We start from the raw sequence: 26167 nt of genomic DNA on the forward strand, positions 1-26167 counted from the left end.
TCAACAGACCATATAGAACACATCTAAAGGTAAGGCTAGTTTCACACTTGCTTTTTTTTGCAGCGCGTTTTTCCCGCAAAAAAACGATTTGAAAAAACGCATACAAAAGCATACAACTGCTGCGTTTTTTCAAGCATTTTTATGAGCATGCATGAAAAAAACGCAGCGTTTTTATGCGTTTGTATGCGTTTTTAGTGCGTTTTTACCGCGTTTGCGTTTTTTTCCAACATTAGGTGGCCCCTCACACTAACCCAAACCATGACTTTACTAACCCTAAACCTGACCCTAACCCTAACCCTAACCCTGACCCTAACCCTAACCCTAACCCTGACCCTAACCCTTAACCAAATCATACTTAACCCTAACCCAAACCCTAAACCCTAACTAACCCTAACCCTAACCCTAACCCTGACCCTAACCCTAACCCTAACCCTGACCCTAACCCTAACCCTAACCCTGACCCTAACCCTTAACCAAACCATACTTAACCCTAATCCTGACCCTAACCATGACCCTAACCCTTAACAAAACCATACTTAACCCTAACCCTGACCCTAACCCTAACCCTGACCCTAACCCTAACCCTGACCCTAACCCTAACCCTAACCCTAACCCTGACCCTAACCCTTAACCAAACCATACTTAACCCTAATCCTGACCCTAACCCTGACCCTAACCCTTAACCAAACCATACTTAACCCTAACCCTGACCCAAACCCCAACCCTAACCCTGACCCTGACCCTAACCCTAACCCTAAACCCCCTTAACTAACCCTAACTCTAACCCAAACCCCTAAATTCCATGGTTAAAAAAAAAAAACGCATATGCAAAAAAACGCATACATGAGCATGCCAGTGCGCACATATGCGCATCCATAGGCTATAATGGCCATTTTTAGCGCAAAACGTGCGCATATGTGCGCATGCGCTTTTTTGCAGGGCCAAAAAATGCAACATGCTGCGTCTGGAAAATACAAACGCACACCCCAAAAAAACGCAGCGCATGAAAATCGCATACATGCGCTTACAAGCGCGCAGGTATGCGCACCCATGTTAAATATAGGGGAAAAAACGCATGCGCACATATGCGTTTTTTTCCAGCGCTAAAAAACGCAAATGTGAAGCCAGCCTAAGAATGACATTCTTTTTTCAATTTTGACATTTTTTTTTAAATATAGATAGATATAGATATACATCTATATGTTTACATGTATAGTATATATTTATATATATATATATATATATATATATTTTTTAACATGTATATTTTTTTTAATCTGCTCATGAACTGAAATTGTTAAACATACATTATGATTCAATTTAAAATAACATATCTTTGTATTTTTTATTTATTTAATTGTTCTTTTTGTAAATGGATGAATTTATTGCCCATTTTGGCCAAATTTTAACTTTTCAGGAACCATTTTAAAAATGAAAGTCATTTTTCTCTTTGCACTATTTTTTCAATAAACCTTCCCTTCCCTCCATAATGTTCAGCGAGTCTAGTGATACAGTGCAATATTTAGGGCAAGTTCACACTATGTGTTTTTTTTCTGCAGCTGAACCTGATCTTTACTAGCAGGAATGGAGCTGCAGATAAAAAAAGCATGTTTTCCTTAAGTTTTTTTGCATTTTTTTTGCTGCACTTTTGGCATGCTAGATTTTTCTCTTTTGCATACTGATAAAGTTTAGTGTTTAAACAAAAAATGTCCTATTCTATAGAATTAGGTTTTGGCACAAAAACCACAGCAAAACCTGATTCCTGCATTTTTGGTGCATTTTTTCAGCATTTGTTCACCACGCATTCATTTCAATAGGTGAAAAACGCTGAAAGAAGTGACATGCTCCATTGTGCAAAAAAACATGCAAAGCACAAAATCCCGATGACAAAAAAAACAACCTGTTTGCATGAGATGTCTGAAATCTCATAGGCTTTGCTGGTACTGTAAAATGCAGTTGAAAATTTGTATTAAAAAATGCATAAAAAAACGCTGCAAAAACGCATTCTATAACACATTCTAACACGTTCTAACACATTCTATAACGGAGCACTGCCAAAAATTTTGACAAAATGCAAAAATGCCATAATTTTTCAGGACTGTTGAAAAATGTTAAAAACGCCATGAAATATAACAATCTTTCTGATTTCTAGTAATGCAACGATTTTGGTTGCGGTTTTGACTGTAATCGGTTATATTCACTTTGTACCCAAAAAGGGCCATAAAAAGTTCACAGATAGGGTATGCTGTAACTTTCAAAAATGGCAGTGGAGCGCCCGCCAGGGCAGTGGGGTACTTGGTACCAGACTGCTTCTTAAAGGAATGTGTCACAGCTGCGATGACCCGGTCTGTGGCCCTAGGTGTCCAATATAAAGGGGAATATTTACAAGGGATGAAAAATAAAGGGTTTTCGTATTAAGTGTTCGTGACGCCACCTGTGGTATCTGATCAGAAGGGACCAGCGCTGCAGTGCAGATCCGCTGGGACTGATGGTGATGCAGCAGAGTTGGTAGAGCTCCCCACAAGTAGAGCTTTGTCCCAGGGCAGGTGAAAGATTTTAAGGAATAGATGGTGATGTAGTGTGGAGCAAGGGATGTAGCAGTGATGAAAAGGTGATGCAGGAAGAATTCAAAGGACACAACAGAGTGCAGTTTCCTTTACCTTTTATGGTGCTTTGTAGGTACAGTCCAGGGCTCAAGTTGCAATTGGGACAGGAGTTGGTCAGCCTGGAAGCAATTTGGGAATCTCTCTATACAGATGGGTTGTGAGGTCTCCTTTCTAGCTCTATTCTCTGAGGTACTTGTCCCTATGAACTCTATTCAAGTTCCTCTTTCTGTCTGCAACTTAGAACTCCACTCGCATGACAGTCAGCTGTAACCTCCTTCATAAACCGCTCCTAATGGCGTCCCTGGCTCACACGTTGCTGCTGTGTCACCGAGTCTCAGTTGGGAACAGAGAACCTGCAGCTTCTTATCCTCCGGATTCTGTTGTGGGACCTTTAGCATCCACACAGCCTCGGACTCCGGCATCTGGTTTCTAGCGCTTAAAGGGAATCTGTCACCTACCCTTTGGCAGGCGATGAAAACGAGGTTCGTCCGGTCCGATGGGTGGTGTTCCCGATGTGTGCCGCCTCCCCATCCTTGCCCGCCGTCCGCAGGTTATTGCTGAATTGGAGTAGGAGTACGCCATTTTTTGTGTGCGCGCTAAGCATCCATAGCTAGCGCATGCGCAGCATGCTTTGCCCAACTGTGGGCAAAGCCGAAAAGCCGGACTGCGCATGTGCAGGTTAACTAAGCCCCGGAAGTATTTTGCTGTGTTCCGGGGCTTAGTTAACCGGCGCATGCACAGTCCGGCTTTTCGGCTTTGCCCGCAGTTGGGCAAAGCATACTGCGTGTGCGCTAGCTATGAATGCTTAGCGCACGTGCAAAAAATGGCGTACACCTACTCCAATTCAGCAATAACCTGCAAACGGCGGGCAAGGATGGGGAGGCGGCACACATCGGGAACTCCACCCATCGGACCGGACCGACCTCATTTTCATCGCCCGCCAAAGGGTAGGTGACAGATTCCCTTTAAGCTTGGAGATGAGCTCTCCTATAGCTCCAATCTCCAGCTCTTTTTCCCACGTCTTCTCTCTTCCCTGTCCACATTCTAACTAACTAACTTCCTTCCCCTGACCAGAGAGAGCAGCTCCCCTAAAGTTGGGTTTAGAGCTCCCTCTGCTGGCCTGGAGCAGGAACTGTGTTGTATGCTGGAACTACCTGATAGAGGGTTCCTTCCTTACCTCCAGGCATGCCGTCACTCTCCCTAGGAGAGAGATAAGGTCACTGTGGCAACCGTACTCCTGGGGCGCCACAGCAGCATGACATTTAAAAATGTGCTTTTTTGGCATTAGAGGATGCCTGTTAAATAGATCGTATGGTGGAATATAGACACATGTCCATCAACTTCAACCAAAGGATGAGGAAGGATAAAATGAATGGGGTATTGGTACATGTGGACACACCGGATGCGGCGGTTGGACAACATAATTTGATTGGTTTTTGCAGAATTCTTGGAAAAATATCTGTAAAACAAAAACGATAGTTTCTACAGAGATGTCGAATTCTAGAATGAAGTTCTACAACTTTACTAGCTATTGGGCAACTAGATCCTCACCTCACAGATGATGGAAAATAACATAGTAACATAGTTAGTAAGGCCGAAAAAAGACGTTAGTCCATCCAGTTCAGCCTATAAAATTCTGTCAGAATAAATCCCCAGATCTACGTCCTCCTAAAGAACCTAACAATAACTGTAAGATACAATATTGTTACGCTCCAGGAAGACATCCAGGCCTCTCTTGAACCTTTCGACTGAGTTCACCATCACCACCTCCTCAGGCAGGGAATTCCAGATTCTCACTGCCCTAACAGTAAAGAATCCTCTTCTATTTTGGTGGAAAAACCTTCTCTCCTCCAAATGCAGAGAATGCCCCCTTGTGACCGTCACCTTCCTTGGTATAAACAGATCCTTGGAGAGATATTTGTAATGTCCCCGTATATACTTATATATGGTTATTGATCGCCCCTCAGTCGTCTTTTTTCTAGACTAAATAATCCTAATTTTTCTAATCTCTCTGGGTATTGTAGTTCCCCCATCCCCTTTATTAATTTTGTTGCCCTCCTTTGTACCCGCTCTAGTTCCATTATATCCTTCCTGAGCACCGGTGCCCAAAACTGTACACAGTACTCCATGTGTGGTCTAACCAGAGATTTGTACAGAGGCAGTATAATGCTCTCATCATGTGTATCCAGACCTCTTTTAATGCACCCCATGATCCTGTTTGCCTTGGCAGCCGCTGCCTGGCACTGGCTGCTCCAGGTAAGTTTATCATTCGCTAGGATCCCCAAGTTCTTCTCCATCTCAGATTTACCCAGTGGTTTATCGTTCAGTGTGTAATGGTGATATTGATTCCTTTTTCCCATGTGTATAACCTTACATTTATCATTGTTAAACTGCATCTGCCACCTTTCGGCCCAAGTTCCCAACTTCTCCAGATCCATCTGTAGCAGAATCCTATCTTCTCTTGTATTGACTGCTTTACATAGTTTTGTATCATCTGCAAATATCGATATTTTACTGTGCAAACCTTCTACCAGATCGTTAATAAATATGTTGAAGAGAATAGGTCCCAACACCGACCCCTGCGGTACCCCACTGGTCACAGCGACCAGTGGCGGATTATAATGAGGTCAATTTGGGCAGTTGCCCCGGGCCCAGTGGGGTTAAGGGGCCCACAGCCCAGGCCAGTAAATTGCCCCATTATAATCCGCCACCGCGCAGGGCCGGATTATAGGCAGGGCAGGCGGGGCTTCAGCCCCGGGGGCCCCCACCACATTCCTGCTGGCTGCTGCAATGGCACTCCATCTTCTCCCCACCTAAAAGTGAGTGACCGTGGGGGCGGCATTATGTGCTCTGCTACCAGCAGCATCTACAAGTAGCCTGAACGCTGGTGCTGCTGGTAGCGTGCAAAGGCTTGTGATGAGATCACAGGAGGTAAGGTGTCAGGGCCCCCGATCATGTGACCCCTGTCTCCTCCCCTCCTGTGACCTCATCACAGGTCCTGTGCGCACAGCACAGAGCACTGAGAGCAGCCATGTATGTGGAGTGCGGCTCTGCGGGTGGAGGTAGGTGCTGGAGGCTCCATTATTCTCTATGTGGAGTGCGGCTCTGCGGGTGGAGGTCGGTGCTGGAGGCTCCATTATTCTCTATGTGGAGTGCGGCTCTGCGGGTGGAGGTCAGTGCCGGAGGCTCCATTATTCTCTATGTGGAGTGCGGGTGGAGGTCAGTGCTGGAGGCCCCATTATTCTCTATGTGGAGTGCGGCTCTGCGGGTGGAGGTCAGTGCTGGAGGCCCCATTATTCTCTATGTGGAGTGCGACTCTGCGGGTGGAGGTCAGTGCCGGAGGCTCCATTATTCTCTATGTGGAGTGCGGCTCTGCGGGTGGAGGTCGGTGCTGGAGGCTCCATTATTCTCTATGTGGAGTGCGGCTCTGCGGGTGGAGGTCGGTGCCGGAGGCTCCATTATTCTCTATGTGGAGTGCGGCTCTGCGGGTGGAGGTCGGTGCCGGAGGCTCCATTATTCTCTATGTGGAGTGCGGGTGGAGGTCAGTGCTGGAGGCCCCATTATTCTCTATGTGGAGTGCGGCTCTGCGGGTGGAGGTCAGTGCTGGAGGCTCCATTATTCTCTATGTGGAGTGCGGCTCTGCGGGTGGAGGTAGGTGCTGGAGGCTCCATTATTCTCTATGTGGAGTGGGGCTCTGCGGGTGGAGGTCGGTGCTGGAGGCTCCATTATTCTCTATGTGGAGTGCGGCTCTGCGGGTGGAGGTCAGTGCTGGAGGCCCCATTATTCTCTATGTGGAGTGTGGCTCTGCGGGTGGAGGTCAGTGCTGGAGGCTCCATTATTCTCTATGTGGAGTGCGGCTCTGCGGGTGGAGGTCGGTGCTGGAGGCTCCATTATTCTCTATGTGGAGTGGGGCTCTGCGGGTGGAGGTCGGTGCTGGAGGCTCCATTATTCTCTATGTGGAGTGCGGCTCTGCGGGTGGAGGTCAGTGCCGGAGGCTCCATTATTCTCTATGTGGAGTGCGGGTGGAGGTCAGTGCTGGAGGCCCCATTATTCTCTATGTGGAGTGCGGCTCTGCGGGTGGAGGTCAGTGCTGGAGTCTCCATTATTCTCTATGTGGAGTGCGGCTCTGCGGGTGGAGGTCGGTGCTGGAGGCTCCATTATTCTCTATGTGGAGTGGGGCTCTGCGGGTGGAGGTCGGTGCTGGAGGCTCCATTATTTTCTGTGTGGAGTGCGGCTCTGCGGGTGGAGGTCGGTGCTGGAGGCCCCATTATTCTCTTTGTGGAGTGCGGCCCTGCGGGTGGAGGTCGGTGCTGGAGGCTCCATTATTCTCTATGTGGAGTGGGGCTCTGCGGGTGGAGGTCGGTGCTGGAGGCTCCATTATTCTCTATGTGGAGTGCGGCTCTGCAGGAGGAGGTCGGTGCTAGAGGCTCCATTATTCTCTATGTGGAGTGCGGCTCTGCGGGTGGAGGTCGGTGCTGGAGGCCCCATTATTCTCTATGTGGAGTGGGGCTCTGCAGGTGGAGGTCGGTGCTGGAGGCTCCATTATTCTCTATGTGGAGTGGGGCTCTGCAGGTGGAGGTCGGTGCTGGAGGCTCCATTATTCTCTATGTGGAGTGCGGCTCTGCGGGTGGAGGTCGGTGCTGGAGGCCCCATTATTCTCTATGTAGAGTGTGGCTCTGCGGGTGGAGGTCGGTGCTGGAGGCCCCATTATTCTCTATGTAGAGTGTGGCTCTACGATTCGTGACCCCCGTCACGTGACGAGGGGGGCCCACAGAGTCTGAACTGCCCCGGGCCCTGGCTACCCTTAATCCACCCCTAACAGCGACCCAGTTAGAGAATTTACCATTTATAACCACCCTCTGCTTTCTATCACTAAGCCAGTTACTTACCCATTTACACACATTTTCCCCCAGACCCAGCATTCTCATTTTGTGTACCAACCTCTTGTGTGGCACGGTATGAAAATGATCTGCTCATTCCGTGCCGCAACTTTTTTTTGGGACTGTTTTCAGAACGTTAAGGCTATGTTCACATTTATTTTTTATTTTTCAGAGTTTTTCTGTCCAAAATCAAAAATTGCTTCAAAAACTCTTGGAAAACCCTTCCAATTCTTTTCTATGCGAAATTCAATTTGCTGCTCACACGAGAAATTTTTTTTTAGACTTTTTTTTACTTAAGTTATCTGCATACAACGTTTTTTTCAGATGAATTCCGGGCAGAAAAAGTGCCCTGTAATAGAAAAATAATGCACAGCCATATCAAAACGACATTGCTGTGCACACATTCTGTGTTATATCACTTATTTTAACCGCTTCAGGGTTTGGGTAAAAGAAGTGACATGCTCATTTTTCAGGCAGCTTCTGCTTGGAAGCTGCTTGATATCTATACTCGAGAGTATAGGATAAAAGATGCTGGGAATGAAGCAAGAACTGTGGCAAAGCTGGTGTAAAAGTCGCTTTAGGGAAACGATCAGCAGCGTTTTTCTGAAGAAGCCTCAGCTGGAAAAACCGAGCAGCTGCGCTGGCATCTAAAAAACGTTGTGTGCATACAACTTTACAGCGCTTTTTAAAAACTCCAGGGGTGGGGAATAAAGTGCCACAGCATTTGCCTGTCCAAAGCAATAAAAAATAAAATGATTCATCATGCATGATGAACCCGGATTTATTATTAAGGGTAACCTTTATTAAATATACTTAATCATTTAACCCCTTTACCCACAAGGTGGTTTGCATGTTAATAACCAGGACAATTTTTACAATTCTGACCACTGTCCCTTTATGAGGTAATAACTCTGGAACGCTTCCATGGATCCCAGTGATTCTGATATTTTTTTCTCGTGACATATTGTACTTCATGATATTGGTAAAATTTCTTTGATATAACTTGTGTTTATTTGTGAAAAAAAAATGAAATTTGCCAAAAAATGTTGAAAATTTTGCAATTTTCCAAATTTGAATTTTCATGCCCTTAAAACAGAGAAATATGTCACACAATATAGCTAATAAATAACATTTCCCACATGTCTACTTTACATCAGCACAATTTTGGAACCAAAATTTTTTTTTATTAGGAAGTTATAAGGGTTAAAAGTTGACCAGCAATTTCTCATTTTTACACCATTTTTTGTTAGGGACCACATCACATTTGAAGTCACTTTGAGAGGTCTATATGATAGAAAATACCCAAAAGTTACACCATTCTAAAAACTGCACTCCTCTAGGTGCTCAAAACCACATTCAAGAAGTTTATTAACTCTTCAGGTGCTTCACAGGAATTTTTGGAATGTTTTGAAAAAAATGAACATTTAACTTTTTTTCACTAAAAATTTACTTCAGACCCAATTTGTTTTATTTTACCAAGGATAAAAGAAGAAATTGTACCCCAAAACTTGTTGTACAATTTGTACTGAGTACGCTGATACCCCATATATGCAGGTAAACCACTGTTTGGGCGCATGGCATAGCTCAGAAGGGAAGGAGCGCTGTTTGACTTTTCAATACAAAATTGGCTGGAATTGTGATCACCATGTCGCGTTTGAAAAGCCCCTGATGTGCCTAAACAGTGGAAACCCCCCACAAGTGACACCATTTATGAAAGTAGACCCCCTAAGGAACTTATCTAGATGTGTGGTGAGCATTTTGAACCCTCAAGTGCTTCACAGAAATTTATAATGTAGAGCCGTAAAAATAAAAAATCTTATTTTTTTTCACAAAAATGATCTTTTCGCCCCCAATTTTTTATTTTCTCAAGGGTAACAGGAGAAATTGGACCCAAAAGTTGTTGTGCAATATGTCCTGAGTGGGGGTAAACCACTGTTTGGGTGCATGGCAGAGCTCAGATGGAAAGGAGCACCGTTTGACTTTTTCAACGCAGAATTGGCTGGAATTGAGATCAGACGCATGCCGCATTTGGAGAGCCTCTGATGTGCCTAAACAGTGGAAACCCCCCCAATTCTAACACCAACCCTAATCCAAACCCTAACCATAATAATAATACATTTAATAATAAATTTTATTTCTATAGCGCCAACAAATTCCGCAGCACTTTACATTTCAGAGGGGATTTGTACAGACAATAGACATTACAGCATAACAATAATCACTTAGATTATAACAAATACCAAGAGGAATGAGGGCCCTGCTCGCAAGCTTACAATCTATGAGGAAAAAGGGGAGACACGAAAGGTGGGTGGTAAAAATTGCCCTGATTGTATGGACCAGCCATAATGCTAAGTGTGTAACAGTACAGACACAGAGGGCTAATGGATGCATAAAGCATCCGGGAACATGATGCGAGGAACCTGGTTATGGTAAAACTTTTACTGTGCCACCCAGGGATAGATTAGGTTAATGTGCTGAGGCGGTAGGCCAGTCTGAATAAATGCATTTTCAGGGCATGCTTAAACTTGTGGGGATTGGGGACTAATCGTATTGACCTGGGAAGTGCATTGCAAAGAATTGGCGCAGCACGTGTAAAGTCTTGGAGACGGGAGTGGGAGGTTCTGATTATTGAGGATGCTAACCTCAGGTCATCAGCAGAACCATAACCCTAGCCACAAACCTAACCCTAACACAATAACCCTAACCCTAATCTCAACCCTAACCCTAACTTTAGCCCCAACCCAGCACTAACTTTAGCCCCAACCCTAACCCTAACTTTAGCCCTAACTCTAATGGGAAAATTGAAATAAACACTTTTTTTATTTTATTATTTTTCTCTAACTAAGGGGGTGATAAAGGGGGGTTTGATTTACTATTTATAGCGGGTTTTTATGTTTGGCAGCTGTCACACACTAAAAGATGCTTTTTATTGCAAAAAATAGTTTTTGCATAACCACATTTTGAGAGGTATAATTTTTCCACATTTTGGCCCACAGAGTCATTTGAGGTCTTGTTTTTTCTGGGATGAGTTGCCGTTTTTATTCGTACCATTTTGGGGCACATGACATTTTTTGATCGCTTTCTATTCTGATTTTTGGGAGGCAGAATGAGCAAAAGCCAGCAATTCATTAATTTCTTGGGGGGGGGGGGGGGGGCGTGATTATACCATTTTACGTGTGGTAAAATTGCAGTTTTATCATTTGGGTCAGTACGATGACAGCGATACCTTTTTTTATGGTTTGACGCTTTTATACAATAAAAACTATTTTATAGAAAAAATAATTATTTTTGCATCGCTTTATTCTGATAGCTGTAACTTTTTTATTTTTCCAGTGATGGAGCTATATGGCAGCTTTTTTTTATGGGACAAGATGATGTTTTCAGCGGTACCACGTTTATTTATATCCGTCTTTTTAATCGCATGTTATAGATTATAAAGCATTGTTTTATTTGTCTTTTTTTTTTTCATTGGTGTTCACTAATGGGGGTTAACTAGTGGGACAGTTTTATAGGTCGGGTCGTTACGGACGCGGCAATACTAAATATGTGTACTTTTATTATTTAGGTTTTTTATTCAAATATTGTATTAATGATAGAATAATTATTTATTTTTTATTATGATTTTTAATATTTTTACAATTATTTTAAAAAAATAATTCTTTCTTCTTACTTTTACTCTCTGTCCCACTATGGGACACTCATTTTGTGTAGGCTGAGCGCTTCTATAGCATGCAGATTTGCATGCAATTTTAAGGGTGGGCCAGGGTTGTAGTCATGGCTGATGACTTCTGCTCCAGCACACCCTGGCCTCCCCTCACATAAACATAGTGTCACTTAGCATACCTGTGTCTTCTGGTCTGGCATCGTCAGGTTCTCTTCTGCGCCACTGAAGGCTGTCTGCAGACGATTTCACAAGAATTGAGACACAGTCCATTTCCACTTGAAACTGAACATCTTAAGGCTATGTGCACACGTTGCATTTTTTTAGCATTTTCCAGCTGCTGAATTGCTGCGAAAACGCTATGAAAACGCATCCCATGCAATCCTATGGGATTCCGCATTGCTGTGCTAATGCTGCGGATTTTACCGCTGCATAGGCAGCATCAATAGTAAAAAGTTGGTCACACTTGTCAAGCACTATGCTTGACAAGTGTGACCAACCTGTCAATCACTTTTCCAAGCAATGCTTGAAATCGCTTGGAAAGCGCAAGCATTCTGCAAGCTAAATACGCTTGTGTTTAGCATGCATTTTACCCGCGGTGGGAGTTGCGGAAATACTGTTGACATTTCCGCAGCATTTACGAACGTGTGCACATAGCCTTACTGTTTTGATTTCTCAGCACATCCAAGTATTTCACAGCATTAATCACAGGTTGCACATCACATGTATCTTCCTCTTTCACTGCACTACTTGCCACGCCCTCCAGTACATTACGGGGTAATAGCACCTTTGGCGGTACCGCAGCATCCTCCTTCTCTAGACTCACTGTATTTGGGGATCCCCTTGTCCGTTTTTCCCTGGATCGAAAGGCATCAGCCCGTGCAATGACCTGCCACATATTGGACAATCTGCTTATTTTAGACATTTTTTACACATTTTTGATATGTTTTGTGTTTACATATAAAACTATTGACCTAAATTTACCTTTGTCATAAAATATAATGTCCTGTGCAAAAAAAACAATATTAAAATCACTTGGATATGTTAAAACATTCTAGAATTATTACCACATAATGATACAAGAAAGATGTATATCTTTGTACCGTGTTAGCCAGTAGATAGAAAAATATTCAAAATTGAGAGTCCTCAGTGGTTGATACCTTTTAATGCCTAAGGCCGGGGTCACACTGGCGATTAAATCGGACGAATGCAATGCGATAAAAAATCGCATTGATCAGAATCACCTGATCTATCAAAAAAAAGGATTAACCCTATCACTAAATGGCGTAGCAAGAAAAAAAATAAAAATGCCAGAATTACGTTTTTTTGGTCGCTGTGACATTGCATTAAAATGCAATAAAGGGCGATCAAAAGAACGTATCTGCACAAAAGTGGTATCATTAAAAACGTCAGCTCTGTGCGCAATAAATAAGACCTCACTGAACCCGAGATCCAAAAAATGGAGACGCTACGGGTCTCAGAATATGGCGCAAATTTTTATTTTTTTTAACAAACTTTGGAATTTTTTTTTCACCACTTAGATAAAAAAGAACCTAGACATGTTTGGTGTCTATGAACGCCTAATGACCTGGAGAATCATAATTACAGGTCACTTTTAGAATTTAATGAAACTTGCAAAAAACAAGTGTGGGATTATACTTTTTTTTTACAATTTCACTGCACTTAGACTTTTTTTCCCATTTTTTAGTATGCGACATGGTAAAACCAATGGTGTTGTTCAAAAGTACAGCTCATCCCGCAAAAAACAAGCCCTCACATGGCCATATTGATGGAAAAATAAAAAAGTTATGGCTCTGGGAAGAAGGGAGGAAAAAATGAAAATGCAAAACCAAAAATACCCCTGGTCGTTAAGAGGTTAAGAGGATAAAAAACATTGATGGGAGGGCTTCTTTAACCACTTAACGACCAGAGGTATTTTTGTTTTTTGCTTTTTCGTTTTTTGCTCCCCTTCTTCCCAGAGCCGTAACTTTTTTATTTTTCTGTGAAAATGGCAATGTGAGGGCTTGTTTTTTTAAAGATATTTCAGAAACATTACATTTTATCAGACCCTTAATAATAATAAATCTGCGAATTATTTTGGGGATTCGGCAGGAAAGAATGGCCATGGAATGCTGATGTAGCCACTGAATTTATTCGTTCATCGCTTTCAAATTCCTTTGGAGGTTCTCCAGTAGAAACCTCAGTCCCACCTGCTCATATCATAAGACATTTTAAACATACATTCCCCCCACCCTATTTTTCCCAAACTTCTTCAAGAGCCACTCATCTCTTCAAGATTTCCCCTAGAGGATATTTCTTTTCACACAAGGTTTTCTATTCATAGATGTCAGGACTCTGGTGTCATGATCCAGTGTGGATCTGACAGTTTAAATGGATAAGTGAACTTTTTTTCCTTTGGCTAGGTGCCAAAGTGTGGTTGATTGCCCCCGGTGGCCATTAGCATTATTACACGTGGTGTCGTTCATTCTAAGTTGTCCCGGTGGTGGTGAGTGGTATCGCACCTTAGTTTTAGGGTTAATGTGCACGCAATTACAAATCAGGTGTTAGGCTCTATAAAAGGGAGCCAGGTGGGTTCAATGACTGTTGGTGATATTGTGTGTTAGGCCGGGGTCACACTGGCGAGGAATACGGCCGAGTGAGAGGCGCTAAAAGTACACATTAGACACGGACCAATGATTCTCTATGGGGTCCCTCGCACCAGGCGTATATTTATCATCCGTATTCTAGGCTCCGTGCCAATCGCAGCAGTATACAGTAAACTCACACTGACAGTTTTAATAAAGAAACGAAAGAATAGATATATACACATAGAATATATATATATATATATATATATATATATGCATTCTATGAGTATATATCTATTCTTTGGTTTGTGTTATAAAACCTGTCATAGGGCTCCATTATATGTCCATTTTGAAAGGTGACGAGAAAATCTCGCCATACGGATGCCATACGGATTACATACGGATGCTTACATGCGCAAAATACGCGACCACACCTTGATTACGGATGACATACGGAGCACTGTTTAGGGGCCATTGATCCGTATTAAGCATGTAAAATACTGACCGTATTTTGCGTTGGTTAGTGTGACCCTGGCCTTAGTCTTGCACAAGTAAGCCTGGGTGATGAAGGAGCTGAACTCGAGTCCTGCGCAGCCCAGCCAGAGGGGACGAGTGGCAGCTAGGTGGTCTGCAACAAGGGCTGGTGGTGGAGTCACAGTTTATGGTGTCGGCAGGAGGTGTTTGCATGGCTTGGTGGAGTGGCGACGATGGTGAGAGTTGCACTCACCATGCTGGACCTGGTTGCTGAGAGCTGGACTCAAGCATGCTTGACTTTTTGGGCAGAAGCTGAACTCATCATTGGGACTCTGTTACTGGACAGCTGCAACTGGTGGTGGACTCTGCTCCAAAGCTGCACTATGGTGAAGGATCCAGTTATGGTGATGGATCCGGGTGGAGGAGAAGATGCACACAGGTGGTGGGCTCTGTTGCTAGGAGCGTACGCAACAGAGCAAAGCTAAGTGGTGTTTCCCCTGTTTTGTCATCTTTCCTCATGTGTGTTTTAGTGCAGTGGTGGGATTAGTTTCGCACCGACCAATTCCCTAGTGAGGGTTTAGGTCAGGGCGAGCTAGGGTTTTTAGGTTCCTGTTGCGCGCCCGGTGCGGACCCGGCATAGGGAACGTTAGGAGTGCAGGGACACTGGCTCAGGGGAGCTCAGGAGGTCTCCACTTCCCTATTCCCTATTGCAGGGCCCACCATTGTTAATGTTTCCCAGGTTTCCCTTATTGTTTAAATTCACCTAACTGGAGGCGGGGTTTCCAGACTTGTATATACGTGTGATGTCTAAATTCGCCAGTTGGAGGCGGTGTATCCAGCTGCACGTGTTTATTATTTAAATTCGCCCCACTGTAGGCGGTGTATCCAGGGTCACGTGTGTCATATGGGTTCGCCTTGCGGTACTCGCTGCGTTCAGACACGCGTGACCATGACATCTGGATTACTGTTTCATCTTTTGTGCTTTATAACCCCTTTTTCAAGATGGCGTCTCCTGTCTCGCTCCTGCTCATGTGATCCACCTTCCCTGCCTTATAACTAGTGATAAGCGAATTTGTTCAGAAAATGATGGCCAAACTTAAATTCGGCATAAATATGGCACTTTCGGATTTGTGATCGGAAACCCGAGCAAAATTTTATAAAATTGGTAAAAATAGGCAACATTCGGTAAAAGTGCAAGAAAATATTTACGTTGCCACAAAAATATTTTCAGCACTTTAGCAAAGATAATGGTGGTGTATCATGAGCGTTTGGCACGTGTTTGATGAGGGGAGGGGGTTTTCAGAACACAGAGGCGCATATGTGTGCACATTGCGGCTAGCCAATCAGGGCGCAGGAAACACCCACTAGGTCCTGACACAATAGCTTGTGTCATTGGCTGATGAAATCACATGTCCCTCTCCATATAAATAATGGACATCTTGTTTTAGCGCCATTTTGATACTGTATGAACTCAAAGAGACTGCTCCTGGCGCTGCCACTGTTAACAGTAAGATTTTAGCTAGTTAGTTAGGCGGTTGTATATCAGTCAGATAGTGTAGCTAGATAGTGTCCAGTGTGGCTGTAAAATTTACCTTCCAGAATGTTTTTTGGGGGGCCATTACTGACGTCCATAGACAAAGCCAGCAGGGCACGTGTTGTGCACTGCTTCTATTGTGCTCCATGCACGAGTATAGCATTCTAATTAATATCTTTTCACTTGCTAAATGTGAAAAAGCCTGCCGTATCCACATTCTAGCTAGATAGCTAGGTGGTTTTATATCAGTAAGATACTGTAGATAGCTAGTGTCCAGTGTGGCTGTTAAATTTACCTTCTAGCACTTTTTTTTTGGCCATACTGAAGTCCACAAAGAAAGCCAGCAGGGCACATGTGCACTGCTTCTATTGTGATCCATGCACGAGTATAGCATTCTAATTCACATGTAGCTAGTGAAAAAATAATGAACAGCCTGCTGCATCGCAACATGTCATTTAGTGCTGTGGTGATATAAAATTGTCTGCAGACCTAAGGCACATTAAAAAATTGTTATAATTTTTTCTGTTGCTAAATGTGATACAGCCTGCTGTATCCCACGTAGTCATTTTGTGGCGGTGACATGAACCTGTCTGCAGTCCTAAGTAAGGCACATTAAAAAAATTATAATTTTTCAGTTGCAAAAAGTTAGACAATCTGCCGTATCACAATTTGTCATTTGTTTGGATTGAAATTAAGCTGTAGAGGCCTGATCCAGAGGCCACAAAAAATTCTTCTGTTATTAACATCATACAGTAAGGAACCTAACTTTAAAAATAGTTTGTAGCATGCAGTGTGTTATAGAGGCCTGATCCATAGGCCACAATCAATTTTGACTGTTATCGTCATACAGTAGGGGACCTGACTTTAAAAATAGTTTGCAGCATCTAGTGTGTTATAGAGGCCTGATCCATAGGCCACAAAAAAATTCTTCTGTTATTAACATCATACAGTAAGGGACCTGACTTTAAAATTGTTTGTAGCATAACTTCTTTGTCATACAGGCCTCCACACTCAAAAAATTTATTTTTCTGTGACTAAAATGATACAGCTTGCCATATTTCAACTTTGATTTTAATGTCGCTGAAATTCAGCTGTTTGCAGAGGTGGTGCAGAGTTTAAAATCTAATTTTTTGTTGCTAATACTCTGCTCCCACTACACTTTCTGAGCAACATGGCTGGGAAAAAGCGAGTCCGTGGTGGAAGGGGAATTAGGCTTGATGTTCAAGGTGTATGTGGGGTAGGTGGTAATGTTTGTGAAGGCACTAGTGAAGCAACATCACGTCCTATGCAAAGACGACTGACAACTTATGTTACTGGACAGGCTACTCCACTACCTTTCTTTAGCAGACGTACAGTGGTATGCCTCATTGATGATGCCCAGAAAGAGCATGTACTCGAGTGAATGGCAAGTGCAGCTTCAAGTGGCCTCTCCTCCTCTTCCTCCACCTCAACATCACACCCAGTACAATCCACAGATGTGGCACCAAAATTCCCCTTGCTTCCCCCCGCATCCCAACTTTTCACCCATTCAACTAACTGTATGGAACCACAAATGGGTGACTCTGAAGAGCTGTTCACACATTCTATGCCATGTTTCATCAGAAGTATACTCAAAAGCTCCTAACCAGTGTTCAAGAGTCGTGTTGCTCGAAACGCGTATGGTCTTATTACACATCACCACCTGTCATTGCTGTGCTATCTGAGATGTCTGCTTTGTTATTTTGAATTTTTTAAGGATCATCCAATAAAAATTTTTCTAATTTTTAAATAAGCCCTGTGAGTGAGCTGGTTCCACTTCTATTTTGCCACTCAAAAGCTTCGCAGAGTCAAGGGGCGGAAATCTGCAGCGATGTCAAAAATTTTTTTAGCTTGAATCTGGGGCAGGAAGAAGTACGGTCCGAACAGCATCCTGACCCTTGTCATAAGATGTTAACCCCTGGGAGGTGATCTTGATGAGACTCAGATATCTGAGGATCACGCAGACTGTACAGTGCCATCAGGGCAAGAAGAGAAAAAGGGTGGCTCCAATCGCGAGGAATGTGATAATGCATAGGGTGATGATAAGGTGTTAGATCAACAAAGAGGCACACAGCTGAGTAGGTCATCTGAGGAGGTTACGTTGCGCCATCCATCGCAGACATGTAGTGATGCAGCCACGACAAGCATTGCATCCTCAGCCACAACTTTGCCTCCGACCAGCAGCATCAGTGGGTCTGCAGCTCGCAGGGGTGACAAGGGTTGCCTTGCCTGGGCCTTTTTTGACACTGCAAAGGATGAGTCAACTCACGTAATCTGCCAACTTTGCAAGAAAAAACTGAGTCGAGGTAAAAACTGCAATAATTTGACTACTACATGTATGAAGTTTCACATGCGCAATCAACATGCTTTACTGTGGGAATCCCACTGCACAAAAATGCAGACCAGTGGACCTCAACAACCTTCTCGGTTACTGTGCCAACTGTTGAGACACAGGTCTTTGACCGCAGAACCTTGAGTTATTTACCTACTCGAGTCACGCTGACTGAGCGGCCACCTTCAGCTGTAACAGAAGCGGACATACCTGCTGTTTTTGACCGATCTCAGAGAATGATGACATAAGTTACTCAATCCATAGTAACATGTCAGCCGGCACCTCTCTCACAGTCCAGCAGTTTGTCCAGTTCAACGTACTCCGCCCTCTCACAGCACTGCAGCCAGCCCACGGTTCCGCAGTTGTGGTCACATAAAAGATTGTTTCCTCCTATGCATGACAAAGCTAAGAGGTCGAACTCAACAATCTCCAATTTGTTGGCCAAGGAAATGCTGCCTTTCCGGCTGGTGGATACAGACGGTTTCCAAAAGCTGATGGCCGCTGCAGTCTCCCCAGTACCAATTACCTAGTTGCCATTACTTTTCTAAGAAAGCTGTGCCTGTGCTACACCAGTATGTCGCAGACAACATCACCCGTTCCTTGACAAAATCTCTGTCTGCCAGGGTGCATTTAACCACAGACACTTGGACGAATGAGCATGGCCAAGGGTGTTACATCTTGCTGACTGGGCACTGGGTGACTCTCATGGCTGTTCTGACAAGTCTTGGAATCCCCAAGGCTTGCAGGACAAACCTCTATATTTAACACTTCCTCCACTGCTTCTGCCTCCTCTATCTCCTCTAGGGCCTCCACTTGTGCCCTCAACCTCTGCCTTCATGAGACACGCATTCCAACAATGCATAGCGAATCCCCACCACCTCCATACTGCACAGCCAGGGCTCACTGCAATCAGGCAGTCTTAAAATTGATATGCCTTGGAGATCGCGGTCATACAGCTGAAGAGTTGTGGACCGTTCTCCAGGATGAATTTGATCAATGGCTGTGTCTGCTGAACCTGCATCCTGGGAAGGCCGTGTCCAATAACGGTGCGAACCTGGTGGCGGCCCTACAGCGAGGCAAGCTCACACACATGCCTTGCATGGCTCACATCCTCAACCTGGTGGGACAGCATTTTCTCAGCCACTATCTTTGCCTGGGTGAGCTGCTCCAGAAAGCATGTAAGCTGTGTGCTCATTTCCGCCGTTTGCACCCCTCTTCTTATCGACATGAATCGATACAGAGGTCTTTGTCCATGCCAGTTAACAAGTTGATATGCGATGTGCCGACATGGCGGAATTCCATTCTGCACATATTGCAGTGATTGTAGCAGCAGCAGCGAGCACTGACGCAGTATGTCATGTCGGTTAGCCTGGACCAACGTAGTAAGGAGGTGACGCATATCAGTGGGCACAAATTAAGGACCTCTGCACCCTTCTGCATAGCTTTGAAATGGCTGCTAAGATGGTTAGCGCTGACGACGCCATCATCAGCATCACTATTCTGGTCATCTATATGCTAGAGCAGACTTTGAATAGCCTGCGGGAGGAGATGGTGGTCTCAGAACAAGAGGAGAAAGCAAAGGAGGCTGCTGAAGGGATAACATTGTCTCTATGTTCAAGACTGTCGTCATTCAGGCGAGTCCCAAGGGAGGGTGGATTACTGCGATCAAGGGTGGCTGGTGATAACAGACAAACTGTTATCGAATGTGCAAAATCCGAGGAACAAATGGAGGAGGAAGAGGTGATGGGTGAGCAACTGTCTTATGAAGAGGATAATCCTCCCCTCTCTGTTTGTGGTTATCGGTAGGGGATGGAGAAAACAAACCTCGTTGTTACTCAGCCACCAACACAGCATGGCCTTGGACCTCATGGTAGAGCCCGACATATGAGTGCCTTCTTGCTGCAAAATGATTCCCATATAGTTATGATTAGGAATAATGCTGACTACTGGGTTGCCACTTTATTAGATCCACGTTATAAAACCAAATTTTGCCAGATGATTCCCGCCCTAGAAAGGGACACGTGAATGCTGGAGTATCGAAACACGCTTTATACAACTTTAAGAGTGCTTTTCCTGAATACAGCAGTGAAGCACACAGTTCGCATCACAGCTGTAGACTTCCAACCTCCAGCCTGTAAATTAATCAACGTCAAAACATTAGCAGCAGCAGCATTGGTGGAAGAAGCAATTTCTGTGAGTTCTTTGACACTTGTTTTAGACCAACTCGTGCACCAGCACAACAGAGTCCAAGTCTTACGGGTGGTGAATGAATAGTGGTGCAAGAGTATGGTGCAAGAGTATCTAGAACTAAATATCAATACCATCAGGGAGGGTTTGGACCTTTTCACATTTTGGTCTTCCAAAACGGATGAGTGAACTGAGCGCGCCTCACATGCCTTGGAAGTTTTATTGTGCTGGCGTTCTCTCAGAACATATCTTCAGCACTGCTGGTGGTGTCCTGATGGATAAGCGCATCCGGCTGTCCCCTGAAAGGGTAGACCGCCTAACTTTCATTAAGATGAACAAGTCATGGATCTCCAATGACTTTTGCACCCCAATCGCAGACAGTACAGACTAGGTGATGTTGCGTTTTTTAGTGTGATGCATTAATGTCACGTAACTGCACTCTGTGATATCTTTAGAGTCACTTCTGTGGCTGCTGCTGCCGATGTCAACACAAATTTGTTGTAATGTGAACAGTTATGGTTGGTCTACATCTGCTGGCTTAGCTGTAGTGGAAGATTTGTTGGTCCCAATTATACTATTTCTATTCTCGTGACAGTTATTCCACTTAGGTGGTGTCAGGCCCTCATTTTTTAAAATGTGAACACTCCTGGTTGGGTGTCCATCTGCTGGATTGGGTGCAGTGGAACAACTGTCAGTCCCTATCATACTATCTACTGTGGTGAAATTGATGCCACGTCTGTGGTGTAAAACCCTCATTTCTTTAAATGTGAACACTCCTTGATGGGTAGCCATCTGCTTTATTGGGTTCAGTGGAAGACCTGTTGGTCTCTATTATACTTTTTCTACTGTGGTGAAATTGATGTCACTTTGGTGGTGTCTGACAATACTTTTTTGAAATGTTAACACTCCTGGTTGGGTGTCCATCTGCTGGATTGGATGTAGTGAAACAACTATCGGTCCCTATTATACTATTTCTACTGTGATGAAATTGATGCCACTTCTGTGGTGTGAGGTCCTGATTTCTTTAAATGTGAACTGTCAGGAAAACCCAACTCTTTGCCTCAGTTCCAGTTTGGAACTTGCAGCTCTCTGACGCCCCCCTTACCCTCAGGTCAGTCAGGGAACTGCACCTAGGATAAGTAGTCGCCCGAAAGGCTGCCTAGTCACGTACTTGTTATTGGGCATTGCAGTAAAGGCAGTATGTGTATCACCAGTCCCAGGCAGAGAATGCACACATAAACCTCCAATCCGTCACTACTAGGGTACCCAAGAACACCAGGACGCTACGCTGCCACCAGTCCATCATTTGATACCAAAGCTTATATCGGGTCAGGGACCAACCCAAGGTAGCGAGAGTTTGCGCGGAGTACTTGTCGGTTTAATCATAGAGCAAAAAGAACGAAACTAGTAAATTTATAAGTTTACTCCAGAAAATATCGGCCTTGTTTACAAAAATGCAAAGGATATTACAAAAATAGACAAAATACAATATGTATAAACAGATAGAAATAAAAGGGATTAAAATATGAAACTTGATCTATCTCAGTCACAGGTATGACGTGTCAATAAAGGGGAGGAGAGACTTCCCAAGAAATGGATCAGCAGCACAGCTTGTTGTCTAGCTCAGGGTTTCCCAACTCCAGTCCTCAAGGCACACCAACAGATCATGTTTTCAGGATTTCCTTTGTATTGCACAGGTGAAGCAATTATCACCTGAGCAATACTAAGGAAATCCTGAAAACATGATCTGTTGGTGTGCCTTGAGGACTGGAGTTGGGAAACCCTGGTCTAGCTGACTCTCAGGCACCTGACCCCTCCCAAAATGTGCATTTCAGTTTTATGCTTTGGCCACAAGCCTAGTAACTCCTCCCTTTCTAACCTCACTGGTGGGCTGACTTCAAGGAGGTACACCTCTTTTGGAAGAATATTAAAACACTTCTTTGTTCCATGTCTTTGGTTGGAAAGCTCACAGGGTGACGATAGGGACATTACATTTTCCCCTGTGAATTTACATTCATTTGAGACCAAACACGGCATGTATGCGTGTTACTGGGGGGTAGACACTCATTTCCCAGGTTTCTGATGGCCCTAAAGGCCGCAAAAAGTTGTCATGCGTAGCCCCAATCACTCTGATACTGGAAATCTATTTCATCTGTCTCTAGAATTGTGTTTTATAGAATTCGACCTGGAATATTATGCCTGATAAACAAAGGAAGTTTGACTCATTTGTCTCAAGCCAAGAGGTTCCTGAGTGTTCCACTATGAGGCCAGGGTCACAATTGAGAGAAACTCGCATGAGTCTTTCGTCTCAATACCCGGAACTGCCGCCGGCACTCAGGACCAGAGTGTGCGGCTGCATGTATTCCTATGCAGCTGTGTTCTCCGGTCCTGAGTGCCGGTGGTGGCAGTGCCAGGTATTCAGATGTGAGACTCATGCAAGTTTCTCGCAAGTGTGACCCCAGTAGAGTTGAGCGAAACGGGTCGAAAAATTTCAAAAGTCGCCGACTTTTGGCAAAGTCGGGTTTCATGAAACGAAACCCGACCCTAGGATGAGGTCGACCACAAGGTCGGCGACTTACGCGCCAAAGTCGCGTTTCAAAAGTTTGTTTGGCGCTCTTTTTCAGCCAATCAGGATCCACGGACACTGTGGGCAACGTGATGACATAGGCACGGGTCACCACCATCGTTCAGAAGGGCATGCAAGTGATTGGCTTGCTTTGGTGGGCGTCACAGGGGGTATAAAAGGGCGTGCACGCCGACCGCCATCTTACTTCTGCCGATCTTAGCATAGGGAGAGGTTGCTGCTGATTCTGTAGGGAGAGTGTTAGGCAGGGAAGAAGAAAAAAAAACTGCTTCTGCTGCTAGCGATTGTGCCTGTACAACACACCAGTCACTGTGTGTGCAGTGCAATGGGAGGCTATATTGTGGTGTATCAGTGGTGTTGGTTGTTGGGCTGCCTTCTAAGGCTTCCTGACAGCTGCATTGCTGTTTACCCACTGCTCTGCAAACTGCTTTTTTAAAAGCAATCCCAATTTTTTTTTTTTTGTCCTGCTGAGGTACTGAGCTGCAAACTGCTTTTTTAAAAGCAATCCCAATTTTTTTTTTTTGTCCTGCTGAGGTACTGAGCGTGCATTTTTTCACACCATACAGCGGCGTACGCTCCGCACACAGTACCGTGTAACGGCTGTTATCACAGCCACAGTGAAGCTATCTGTGTCACTCTGTGAGAATAAGTCGAGGACATGGTCCGTTCTTACAGACCTGCACTCTAGGGAGATTCCTACTCTGCCCAATTCTACATACACCTTGTAGTTTGTGATACACTGGCCAATTTCTGCCTGTGACATAGCGCTGTGATATTCAGTGGGCCTCACACAATCCAAAAGTGTCCAGTGTCCACAAGTGTCTGCAGAAATTCAAAATCTCACTTATCCTCTAGTCACTTTGGTCACAGCTGTGCCATCGAGCCTGTGACATAGCGCTCAGATATTCAGTGGGCCTCACACAATCCAAAAGTGTCCAGTGTCCACAAGTGTCTGCAGAAATTCAAAATCTCACCTATCCTCTAGTCACTGTGGTCACAGCTGTGCCATCGAGCCTGTGACATAGCGCTCAGATATTCAGTGGGCCTCACACAGTCCTAAAGTGTCCAGTGTCCACAAGTGTCTGCAGAAATTCAAAATCTCCCTTATCCTCTAGTCACTTTGGTCACAGCTGTGCCATCGAGCCTGTAACATAGCGCTCAGATATTCAGTGGGCCTCACACAATCCAAAAGTGTCCAGTGTCCACAAGTGTCTGCAGAAATTCAAAATCTCCCTTATCCTCTAGTCACTTTGGTCACAGCTGTGCCATCGAGCCTGTGACATAGCGCTCAGATATTCAGTGGGCCTCACACAATCCAAAAGTGTCCAGTGTCCACAAGTGTCTGCAGAAATTCAAAATCTCACCTATCCTCTAGTCACTTTGGTCACAGCTGTGCCATCGAGCCTGTGACATAGCGCTCAGATATTCAGTGGGCCTCACACAATCCAAAAGTGTCCAGTGTCCTCAAGTGTCTGCAGAAATTCAAAATCTCCCTTATCCTCTAGTCACTTTGGTCACAGCTGTGCCATCGAGCCTGTGACATAGCGCTCAGATATTCAGAGGGCCTCACACAATCCAAAAGTGTCCAGTGTCCACTAGTGTGAGCAGAAATTCAAAATCTCACTTATCCTCTAGTCACTTTGGTCACAGCTGTGCCATCGAGCCTGTGACATAGCGCTCAGATATTCAGTGGGCCTCACGCAATCCAAAAGTGTCCAGTGTCCACAAGTGTCTGCAGAAATTCAAAATCTCACTTATCCTCTAGTCACTTTGGTCACAGCTGTGCCATCGAGCCTGTGACATAGCGCTCAGATATTCAGTGGGCCTCACACAATCCAAAAGTGTCCAGTGTCCACAAGTGTCTGCAGAAATTCAAAATCTCCCTTATCCTCTAGTCACTTTGGTCACAGCTGTGCCATCGAGCCTGTGACATAGCTCTCAGATATTCAGTGGGCCTCACACAGTCCAAATTTGTCCAGTGTCCACAAGTGTCTGCAGAAATTCAAAATCTCCCTTATCCTCTAGTCACTTTGGTCACAGCTGTGCCATCGAGCCTGTGACATAGCGCTCAGATATTCAGTGGGCCTCACGCAATGCAAAAGTGTCCAGTGTCCACAAGTGTCTGCAGAAATTCAAAATCTCACTTATCCTCTAGTCACTTTGGTCACAGCTGTGCCATCGAGCCTGTGACATAGCGCTCAGATATTCAGTGGGCCTCACACAATCCAAAAGTGTCCAGTGTCCACAAGTGTCTGCAGAAATTCAAAATCTCCCTTATCCTCTAGTCACTTTGGTCACAGCTGTGCCATCGAGCCTGTGACATAGCTCTCAGATATTCAGTGGGCCTCACACAGTCCAAAATTGTCCAGTGTCCACAAGTGTCTGCAGAAATTCAAAATCTCCCTTATCCTCTAGTCACTTTGGTCACAACTGTGCCATCGAGCCTGTGACATAGCGCTCAGATATTCAGTGGGCCTCACACAATCCAAAAGTGTCCAGTGTCCACAAGTGTCTGCAGAACTTCAAAATCTCCCTTATCCTCTAGTCACTTTGGTCACAGCTGTGCCATCGAGCCTGTGACATAGCGCTCAGATATTCAGTGGGCCTCACACAATCCAAAAGTGTCCAGTGTCCACTAGTGTGAGCAGAAATTCAAAATCTCACTTATCCTCTAGTCACTTTGGTCACAGCTGTGCCATCGAGCCTGTGACATAGCGCTCAGATATTCAGTGGGCCTCACACAATCCAAAAGTGTCCAGTGTCCACAAGTGTCTGCAGAAATTCAAAATCTCACTTATCCTCTAGTCACTTTGGTCACAGCTGTGCCATCGAGCCTGTGACATAGCGCTCAGATATTCAGTGGGCCTCACACAATCCAAAAGTGTCCAGTGTCCACTAGTGTGAGCAGAAATTCAAAATCTCACTTATCCTCTAGTCACTTTGGTCACAGCTGTGCCATCGACCCTGTGACATAGCGCTCAGATATTCAGTGGGCCTCACACAATCCAAAAGTGTCCAGTGTCCACAAGTGTCTGCAGAAATTCAAAATCTCCCTTATCCTCTAGTCACTTTGGTCACAGCTGTGCCATCGAGCCTGTGACATAGCTCTCAGATATTCAGTGGGCCTCACACAGTCCAAAATTGTCCAGTGTCCACAAGTGTCTGCAGAAATTCAAAATCTCCCTTATCCTCTAGTCACTTTGGTCACAGCTGTGCCATCGAGCCTGTGACATAGCGCTCAGATATTCAGTGGGCCTCACACAATCCAAAAGTGTCCAGTGTCCACAAGTGTCTGCAGAACTT

The 26167-nt window shown here is 44.7% G+C and overlaps 1 long non-coding RNA gene across 1 annotated transcript in view; it reads left to right on the top strand.

Moving 5' to 3' along the window:
* Positions 1 to 5379: 5379 nt before the first annotated feature.
* The window catches only part of LOC141084934 (uncharacterized), a 167356-nt gene continuing 146568 nt past the window's right edge, over positions 5380 to 26167 (top strand). Inside the window, exon 1 of the long non-coding RNA XR_012231172.1 lies at positions 5380 to 5668. This is a non-coding gene — a long non-coding RNA (uncharacterized lncRNA). The remainder of the gene's footprint in view (positions 5669 to 26167) is intronic.

Source organism: Dendrobates tinctorius, unplaced genomic scaffold, assembly GCF_039654945.1.
Source record: "Dendrobates tinctorius isolate UK_male_01 unplaced genomic scaffold, ASM3965494v1 ptg000028l, whole genome shotgun sequence".
In the NCBI taxonomy this organism is placed as follows: domain Eukaryota; kingdom Metazoa; phylum Chordata; class Amphibia; order Anura; family Dendrobatidae; genus Dendrobates; species Dendrobates tinctorius.